We start from the raw sequence: 10721 nt of genomic DNA, 5'->3' as shown, positions 1-10721 counted from the left end.
TGGGCCTGTTTACTGTAGAAAAGAGGGGGAACAGGAGGATAATAGTAAATATGTAAATGATTGATAGAAAGGGGACAGTGATCAACTGTTCTCCGTGCCCACAGATGATAGGGCAAAAAGTAATCTGCTTAGTTTGCAGTAAGGGAGATTTATGTTGGATAGTAGGACAAACTTGCTAACTATATGGATAGTTAAGCACTGGAACTGGTTCCCTGGGAGGTTGTGGCGGTTCTTAAAAAACAGAGACACATACCTGCCACAAAAAGCCTAGCTGTACTTAATCCCGCCTCAGCGCAGGGGGATGGATTAGTCCTGGAGGTCCCTTCCAGCTCTGTATTTCTAGGATTCTGTGCTTCAAGAACAGTTTCTAAATAAAGTTAAAGAAATGAACTCGCAGACAAGTGTTTTGGATTTGCCCAAAGGTCTCATTCCACCTCTGAAGTACCACTCATTCGTCTAGGGACACTTAGCTAACATTTCAGAGGGATGAGGCTAAAGGTCCCCTTTGGCATTTAGAACATGAAGCTAAACTTGGGCTAAAAAAGGTCTGTCCTTAGGCTTTAACTCATTCTGATACAGATTCACAGTTGAGTCCCCCTTAAGTGATGGGTGAAGTTATAGTACTGTATACTCTTCTACAAAAAATCACTATTTTTCACCGGTATTAGAGGCTCAGAAGAGGCCCAGTACTCCAGTAAAAGGAAAGATACAGAAGGGACTGAGAAGCTGTGGCACCACTCCATGGAATAACATGCACAGTGCACATCAAAACACAGGAGCCCTTTTTTTCTCCTAAGAATTTACATGATTAACACTTGTTGATAATGAGTTACCTCGTAACTGTGGTTACAGACATAACACTCATGCGTAATAGCTAGATTCCTGTGATAATACTTGTAGGAAACTGCAGCTAAGTTGGATGCCTGTGAGCTTTTAAACTCACTGGAATTATGCGGCAAGAACAAAAGGACTGTAAAAAATGAATGAAAATATAGATAATTATAATTACACATCACTCCCATTTACCTTTTCCCTTTCATGCCTTTCCTTATCTGAGTTGCAGGGATGGAGTATTATGGACATTCTGGGAACACAGTCTGGTGGGGTGTCATAGCATTCCCTCTCAGATCTGAACCTTAGAGTTCAGAAAATGAGATACTAGCACCTGAATCCTCTATGCTTAATTACCAGCTTAGATCTGATAGCACTGCCACCACCCACAAATATAGTGTTTTGGGGCACTCTGACCTCCCCAACCTTCCCTGGGGACCCCAAGAACCCAGATCCCTTGGGTTCTTAAAACAAGGAGAAATAAACCCTTCCCCTACCTTTCCCCCTCCCAGAATTTCCCTCTCTGGGCTATCCTGAGAGATACTGATCCAACCTCTTAAATCACCATACAGAGAAGCATCTTCCTTCCCTTCCACAAAGAGGCAAACAGATTCAAGGAAAACAGAGAGAGATTTTATCTCTCCCCCTCCCGTCTCCCCCACCTGTCCTGGTGAGTTATCCCAATCCCCTGGAATAAAACAAGGGAAACAAGAAAAAAAAATCAATCAGGTTCTCTAAAATGAAATCTTTTAATAAAAGAAAGGAAAAAGTAAAGAATTATCTCTGTAACTTCAAGATGTAAATATTACAGGGTCCTATAGCTTACAGACACCAGAAAGAGACTTTCCCCCCAGTACCAATACAAATCAAAATATTCCCAGCAACTAGACATATAAAAGTTAACCAGCCAGATCCACAATTGCAAATAGAGTAAAACAATCAAAAAACCTAAACTGCCTGTTTTTACTTACTGTTTGAAAAGAAACTTAGAGAGCCTGTAGTAATGTCTGGTCTCTCTCAGACCCTCTGAGAGAAGAACACACAATGGACAAAGAACACACACAAAAGCTTCCCCCCACCCAAATTTAAAAGTATCTTGTCTTCTGATTGGTCTTCTGGTCAGGTGTCCAGTTCCCTGCTTGTAACTCTTTACAGGTAGAAGAGACATTAACCCTTAACTATCTGTTTATGACATGGGGGATGGAAGCTGCTAGCTTAGACCAATGGCAACCCCCCACACCAATTATGGAATAGCACTGTTGAGGTCCAAAGACAGCCTAAACCAATTACCAGGTGGATAGATGGTGGCTATGATGTGTGCCCTTGAATGCAAAGGGAACCAAAGCAGTGTAACTTAGGGGTTATGACAGGGCCGTGGAGCATTAGTTTAGGGCTAGGGTATGAGGAGAAATATTGTACATTCATTTTTTATTCTTAATTAATATAATCTAATAGCAGTGTGCCTGTAAGCAAACAAAAACTCTTTGGGAAAAAAATCTAATACAAGTCCAAGAAACAGCCACATGTATAAAAGACTGTCTAAAGTTTCACAAACAAGGAGCACCGAGCATAGGGTCAGGCTATGAAAATATTTGAAGCATCTGCTGAACTGAGACCAAAATATGAGTTGTTCATGAAGTTGCTATGGCTCTTGTAATTCCACACAAAACACACCTTTCAAATTTCAAATATAAAAAAAAATTGCCCTAGTCTAGCTCTTTGTTTACAAGTTAATATCAGCTTGAAATATCAAGATGGACCTACCAGCTGAGTTTTGTAATATTTATCACACAAACAGGCAAGGACAGAAAGAAAAAACCCTCATCATCATAATCCTGTCTTTATTGAAACAGCCAGTCACAGCATGTCATTATTCCCAGTCCCATGACACTTGTTTCCAACAAAAGGACCATGAAATTACAGAAAAAAGTATATAGCTCTTTGGGACTAGGTAGCGGAGAGGATAAACCTTCAAGCCTTTCATCTGTAAAGACTTCTGTTTTAATCTGTTTCAGGTCACAAGTGATATGAGCTTGGTGGTTTCAATCAAATGTTCATATCAATAAGCCACCATGCAATTCAGTATAACAGGCAGAGTTCAAGGATTGAAACATGAAATATTAGCAGCACAAGATGCAAAGACCAAAGTGCACTGGTAGAACTATATGGTGACGCTCACACAATATCTGTTTACCCTACACGATGGATTTGCTTCTTATCTCAAATACAAATATGTTTGCATAGAAATGGATTTTTGAGAGACATGAATGCTAGGCATTAGCCAGCTCCATTGTTTTTTCATTATTATGAATGAAATTCACCCAATAGCCCCCTGAACACACACCAAAAGAACTCTACTATTTATGCTGCAGTAACACCAAGAGGCTGCAGTCAGGATCAGGACCCCATTGTGCTAGCGCTGCTCAAGTGCACAATATAACATGGTCCCTACCCCCATGACCTATGAAGGAAGGCTGAAGGAACTGGGTTTGTTTAGTTTGGAAAAGAGAAGACTGAGAGGGGACATGATAGCAGTTTTCAGGTATCTAAAAGGGTGTCATCAGGAGGAGGGAGAAAACTTGTTCACCTTAGCCTCCAATGATAGAACAAGAAGCAATGGGCTTAAACTGCAGCAAGGGAGATTTAGGCTGGACATTAGGAAAAAGTTCCTAACTGTCAGGGTAGTCAAACACTGGAATAGATTGCCTAGGGAAGTTGTGGAATCTCCATCGCTGGAGATATTTAAGAGTAGGTTAGATAAATGTTTATCGGGGATGGTCTAGACAGTATTTGGTCCTGCCATGAGGGCAGGGGACTGGACTCGATGACCTCTCGAGGTCCCTTCCAGTCCTAGAGTCTATGAGTCTATGAGTCTATGAACTTACACTGTAAATTACTATTTATTACAGATAGGTCTTAAACCCATAGTACAATATTTACAGTTAGCTGTATTCTAGCTACTTTCCCTATAATGTTCACATAACTACCAATATCACACATAAAGAACACACATTTTTATGAGGGAATATTATAACTAATCCTCTTCTATTTATCTTGTTCCCAACTACAATGAGTCCTCTAAAACGTGATATACTGTTAACTCTCCAAAGAACTATTCACAAAACTTGCCTCTTGTAAGCAGTGTACTAAAGTGAGTGCATCTTGTAATGGTAACAGGATACGATAGACAAAAAACCTCAACATTGTCAACGCTTGTTCAAAAATCATGTCAGACCAAGCTTTTTTCCACAAGCACAAGGATTAGAAACTTGATTAAAAACACCCAGAAACTGTGATTCTGACATACTTCCAGGAACCAGGGCTTTTAGAAAAAAATAGCAAATATCACAAGACTTGTGATAAAATTGTGAATGTTGGCAACACATCCAACACATCCCTTTAAGAATGCAGTATTTTTCCCCCAGAAATATTTTTTCTATCACTTTAATTACTTTGCTTTTAATGTCATGTACCAAATATGAGCCTGGTGATGGAAGGTGCTGAGTGCCCTCAGCATCCACTGATCTAAAGTTGAGAGGGCACAGCACGACACTGGAAGCACTCAGCACTTCAAAGGGCTGGGTCTTACATTCATTCTTCACTACATGAATTTATGATGTCATACGTCACAGCATGCTAGTTCTCAATTTAGGCATCAGTCCTGCAATGATCTATGCACAAGACCCCTGCACCCATGCTAAGCCCCACTGACTTCAGAAGTGATCCATGCAAGCATAGAGGGTCCATCCACAAAGATCTCATTGCAGGATCAGGGTCTTAAAGAGCAATATTGTTGCAATGTGAGGGCACATCCTTGATCTTTAAATTTCAATGGCTTCCTCCAAATTTTGAGTCTTTAGAGTCTGAGTTAATTTCATTGATGACACTTCACCTGTTTGTCATCATCTAAGGAAAACTAGACATGGGAGTGGAAACATCGCTGATTTTTTTTTAAAACAACTTTTAAAAAGATGGAGAGGGGTTGCCAAAAGATTCCTTTTTCTATGCCACAAAATTCTGTCCAAATTATATTGCCTTTGATACAATTATTCATTTCACACAAATGCAATGAAACAGGAACAGAAGCCCACCAATTTTTATCCATGTCCTGACTTTGAAATAAAAGGAAAACCGATGCAATAAAGCTACTTCAAACATCCATGATAAATTTACACTGGCAAAGACTCAGCTGTATTATGATGACAGCACTCCCCCAGTGAATAAGTGCACAGTGCATTGTCCCTTCTAGAGCTCAACTTCAAAGACCTTGAAAATCTCCTTTGAGTTCGAACCCTCAACATCAAAGCCTTGGAGTTCATTTATAGTTTCAGGATCAGATGAAGGCAGCCAGTGAAAAAGCCATGATTTAAAGGATAATCACTTCAGAACAATAAGTCTATGAACATTTTCCATGGCATTACACTTAAAATTAAGTTTGGAAAAGTAATGCCGCACACGCTTCTTTTCTATTTCAGGAAAAGACAGGTGAAATAAATATTTAAAACTTCTTGGTCTTCTAATCACTTTCCCTTCTATCTTGCAGGTTTGGTTGTGAGTAAACCCCTCCCTTCCCCAAAAAAAGTCCTGCGCAAAATATTCATGGTTTAAACATTACTTTGCTTATTTATACATTTGACAAGATGAATGCAATCTGGTTCGCCTGTTTTCTGTGCAAATGATCTAGATTTGGCACTACAGAAAGTAACAGACTGACCCTGCATTCTGATACAAAGGCAAGAAAGATCTCTGCGTGATTTGTAAAACTAGGGCTGTGCTCTGGCATATGCTTTACCAAAGGGCAAAAAAAGGAAGCCCAGCATTATTCAAATGTATGAACATAATACAGTGAACACACAATACATTTTGGGTGCATGGCTTGGTTTAACTATGATGAGCAGTTGAGACTGAGGGCTGTAACAAGCTAGAATTCAGTGGGACATTCTGAATCACAGGCTCTGCTTAGAGTTAATAATACCAGGGGGACCAGGTGTTCAAGCTGAGAGCGATCTATTTATTACTCGGCAAACCCAACAGAGATCTGATGCTCTGCATAACATTTACTGGGCAGATTTACACATGCTTGTGAGGTGTGTTTCAGGGTCCATGCAGTTTGCAAATGCTATAGGTTTCAGGGAAGGCCCCAATATTATAGAAAATTGGGGGGTAAATTCACCCCCCCACACACCTGTTTGCCCCTTGGCACAGGAACAGGGGGCAAAGAGCAGGGAATTGTCCATCTCCTGCTCAGAATCTAAAGAATTCAATACACCGCTGGAATGGGCAGCAGCCCAGGAGTCTGGTCTGCACCATCCGGCATGCTATTTGGATGATGACTTGTTTGCAGGCAGGGCAGAGTCTGAGGAGCACTCCAGCCTGCTAGCCACATTCAAGGCACTGGTTGGTAGGTTGGGAGTACCTTTGGCTGATGAAAAATCACAGGGGGCCCTCTATGAAGCTGACCTATTTGGAGATTTAGTTAGATAAGTGGGCTGATATATCTAGACTCTCCCAGATATATTAGAAGTGGAAAAGGAACAGAGGAAGACAATAAAAATGATTAAGGGTATAGAACTGCTTCCATATGAGGAAATATTTTAAAAGAGTGGGATTTTTCAGCTTGGAAAAAGGGATGACTAAGGGAGATATGATAGAGGTCTATACAATCATGAATGGCATGGAGAAAATGAATAAGGAAGAGTTATTTACTCCTCCATATAACACAAGAATCAGGGGTCATCCAATGATATTAATAGACAGCAGGTTTAAAACAACCAAAAGGAAGTACTTCTTCACACAACGCAGAGTCAACCTGTGGAACTCATTGCCAGGGGTTGTTATGAAGGCCAAAAGTACAGATGGATTCAAAAAAGAATGTTATAAGTTCATGGAAGATAGGACCATCAATGGCTATTAGCCAAGATGGTCAGGAATGCAACCTCCTGCTCTGGGGGACCCTAGCCTCTGCCAGAACCTGGGAGTGGACAACAGGGGATGGATCACTTGATAATTACTCTGTTCTGTTTATTCTCTCTGAGGTATCTGGCCTGGGTGACTGTCAGAAGACAGCATACTGGGCTGGATGGACCATTGGTCTGACCCAGTATGGCTATTCTTATGTTCTAGAAAAGGCTGTGGGAACATTTGGGAGTGATTATGAAGACTAGAGTAGCTAACGAGGTTACACTGCAGGAGCTGCAATCTATTATTGGGCATTTTAACTTTGTATGCTGAGTGATGGCCCTAGGGCAGGCATTTTGCACCGGACTTTCAACTGCTAGCATATAATTTAATAGAATGTCCTTTTGGAGGAAGGAATGGGTGTTAGAGGCAGATATAGAGGTTCATTCAGGTGCATTCAGATTTTGGACTGTTTTACCCAGGCAGGTTGGGTTCCCAGAAATGGTCCTCAGATTTGATACAAAAAGGGATAATAAAGGATACAACATTCTGGGAATTTTTTCCCATTTTGGTAGCAGTAACTATTTGGAGAACTGATTTTGCAAACAAAAGCACATATTTGGAGTTGTCTTCTTCATATGGCTGATATAAATGTAGATCAACAACTGTAATTTTACATTTAGATGGCTAACCCAGATAATTATGTCTGGAACAGCAGAGTGTATTGCTGTGAGGCCTCCTTAGTATTTGTGAATCGGGCATTGAGTTGTTGTATGTTCCATGGTCTGTTCTGGTGACCACAGTCGCACACTGGAAAGTCTTTAATTTTCCATTTATGCAACAAGTATCTGCATCTGCCATGGTTTGTGTGGATATGGTTTAGACTTGCCCAAGAACTTTGTGGGCGATCGAAGCCAGGGATCTTCTTTACAAGGTGTTTATCCATGACTTCTTGTGAATTCCCTTCAGTTTTCCAAGCTTCATTACACTTAAAGTTGCATTTTTGGAGTGACAACATGGTGATGATATATGTTATCAATTGCCAGTCCTCTAGATCACCCAGGGTTATGAGAATAGTAATTTGTATTTCAGTGTTTAAATCTTACCATATGTTTCACTGCCAAGCATGTGTTCAGGATTGATATTGGCAAAGATGATGCATTGTCTCGATTTCAGATGGACAAATTTTGGAAGCTGGCACTGGGGGCCAATGAGGAATGGAACATTGGCATATGTTGTCTCATGCATAGTATGGAGATCAGTAGTGCCACAAATGTTTAGGGCCTATGACAGGAGTTTTAACAATTGCATACAATTTCAGGGGAGAGAGGGAAGATTGGCTACTGCAATACATGGTGTCTCTGTGAATCCATGGGCTGGCATCACCTATGATTTCCACTCACTTATTGAACTTCATGTTTGCCAGTAGGATGAGGGGTTATCCAAATGCTTGTATCAGGATCTTAGTCTGGAGGCTTTTAATGGGGTGGTCTTGGGCCCTGGGCCCTAGAGAGGATCCACATGGTCCCATCACTGCTAAAATGTTTAAAGGGACTTTGCAGCATCTAAGGGAGCTGAGGAAAGAAGTTTGGGGAACCTACGCCTGGAAAAGAAGAGAGACAACTCTCATCTTTTTATTGCTCCCCACTTTGACTTCATATGAGGGGAGCAGGGCCAACTCTACCATTTTTGCCGCCCCAAGCAAAAAAAAAAAAAAAAAGTCTCAGACTGCCGCCCGAACTGCTGAAGCGAAAAAAAAAAAATCACATGGACTGTGGCACCCAAAGAATGGACGGAATGCCACTTCTTAGCATGTACCACCCTAGGCACGTGCTGCTTCTGCTGGTGCCTGGAGCCAGCCCTGGAGGGGAGGGCAGTAGGATAGCTGAAACCTAATCAGGGTTAGGTAGAAATGACTAAAGAAAGGATGATGTCCCGTACTGTACAATTTGTTACCATGTACTCCCAGATCATTTTAAATGAATAAAGTTCTGGCCTAATGAATAAAATTAATGGCTTCCTGTCTTCCTTCTGGTGCGGCCAGACAGCAGTTCTATTTACACTTGACAAGGCCACATCATGAGATTACCATATACAACATGCCCTCTATATTTGATTTTTTATAGATAGAGGTTGTTGTTTTTTTTTACTGTATAGCTTACTGTTCTGGGGTAAAGTTCTCTCTAAGGATGATCTGTAGTGATTGATAAAATAGTCTAGAGAAATTCATCTACAGGGTTTTCTGTGAGCCCATGATTGCAATATCTGAGCGCATCACTTTTGTTAATGAGTTTATCCTCTCAAGGTCTCCGTAAGGTATAGGAAAGTATTATAATCCCCATTTTACTCATGGAGAATTGAGTACATAGCAAATAAGTAACCTTAAATGAGTTTCTTTAAAAGAGGCATACAACCCAGATCTCCCAAATTCAGGGTCCTAACAACAAGACCATCCTTCCTCACCATCATTTCATCCTTTCCTGGTGAAATACAGTCCGTGGCTGCCTACAGACTTGCTCACAACAGATCAGAGCTGCCTCTCTGTTTGCTCTTGCAATGCATAAATACCTTTACAACTCCAGAAAGAATGCAAATAACACAAGGGTGATTTTACCTAGCTCCAGATACACCTATTTCACTTGATGTGCGTTTTGCATCTTGCAGATTTCTTTCTTTTATAAAATGCATTGAAAATTGTTCAAATGGGGCTTGACTTGTAATATTAAGAACTTCCATTAAAAATCTTTTAGTAGGACTTTGCTTTGTTATTTAACATGTATGTTATGATCATGCCTAGAGGCCTACCAAATCGGGGCCTCATTTGAGTCTAACTTTACATAGGCTTAGCAAAAAATCAATATACTAGAATTTGTAAAGAGATTTCTTGGATGACTTTTTCAGAGTTTTCTTTTTGAAGGAAAAAAAACCCCACAAAGGTAGAAGTTTTCTGAGCCATCAATAAATGGGCTGATTTTAAAGGTTCTCTGATGGGGAACATTTGTTAGAAGGGAACACTTCCACTCACCACAGTGACTTAAATTAGTACATTCTTCTTGCTTTTCATTTTTAATAAAAACCACCAAGAAGCCCACCCTCCTCAATTTTACTATATAAATTAGAGAAACTGTGAGAGCTTTCCTCAGTTTTTCATCTGCTCCCACCACTGACGTATCTTTGCTTCTCTATTTAATCTGTCTATATTATTCTTTTCCTACCATACTTTTCATTTCCAGTAGAGCTTTTATAATATAGAAGACGATCATTTAATATTGCTGCCATCCAATCTTCACTAGCCAACCATTGCTGAACACTTAGTGAAGAGCTTCTAAACCAAACACATATTTGAGGAGTATTTTACTGAATAAAATTTCTAGATTATGAAATGTATCATACTATGCAACTATGAACAACTATTGGATGCACTTCCACTTTTCTCCACCTTTTCTTATTGTAATTAAGAACTAAAATACAAAAAATGAAGTAAATGTTTAGCTGAGAGCAATTAGAGTGACATGTATCAAACGTGTTTCAAAAACTAGGTGCAATAAAAGATGATTCCTCAATAGAAAGGAGCACTCCATCTTAACGAGAAAAATTAAAAATGGACTGACTAATCTTTCTGATTTCTTTGGTGTTATAAGAAACCACTTTTAAAGGAAACTTTGGGGAGTAAATTTCCTTTCCTTGTTTTTTCCACAGCTAAATATGGCACACTAGAGAAGAATTTGGAGTGTGAGCTAGTATGCATAGTGCATGTCCACACGAATAGGTGTAAGAACATAAGAATGGCCATACTGAGTCAGGCCAAAGGTCCATCTAGCCCAGCATCCTGTCTTCCGACCGTGGCCAATGCCAGGTGCTTCAGAGGGATTGAACAGAATAGGGCTATTATCAAGTGATCCCGTCGCCCATTTCCTGCTTCTAGCAAACACTCCCCTCTCAATACAGTCCCACACACATTGAGTTAGGTTAGGATTTTTTAAAGCACTCAG

At 40.2% G+C, this 10721-nt stretch overlaps 1 protein-coding gene across 1 annotated transcript in view; it reads right to left on the bottom strand.

Moving 5' to 3' along the window:
* LOC115644557 (potassium voltage-gated channel subfamily KQT member 1-like) overlaps positions 1-10721 on the bottom strand; it is a 798115-nt gene that overhangs the window by 529125 nt on the left and 258269 nt on the right. The gene's annotated exons all lie outside the window — the stretch shown is intronic.

Source organism: Gopherus evgoodei, chromosome 1 (genome assembly GCF_007399415.2).
Source record: "Gopherus evgoodei ecotype Sinaloan lineage chromosome 1, rGopEvg1_v1.p, whole genome shotgun sequence".
Taxonomy (NCBI): domain Eukaryota; kingdom Metazoa; phylum Chordata; order Testudines; family Testudinidae; genus Gopherus; species Gopherus evgoodei.
Note: the sequence above shows the minus strand (reverse complement) of the source record. Positions and strands in the feature narration are given on the sequence as shown.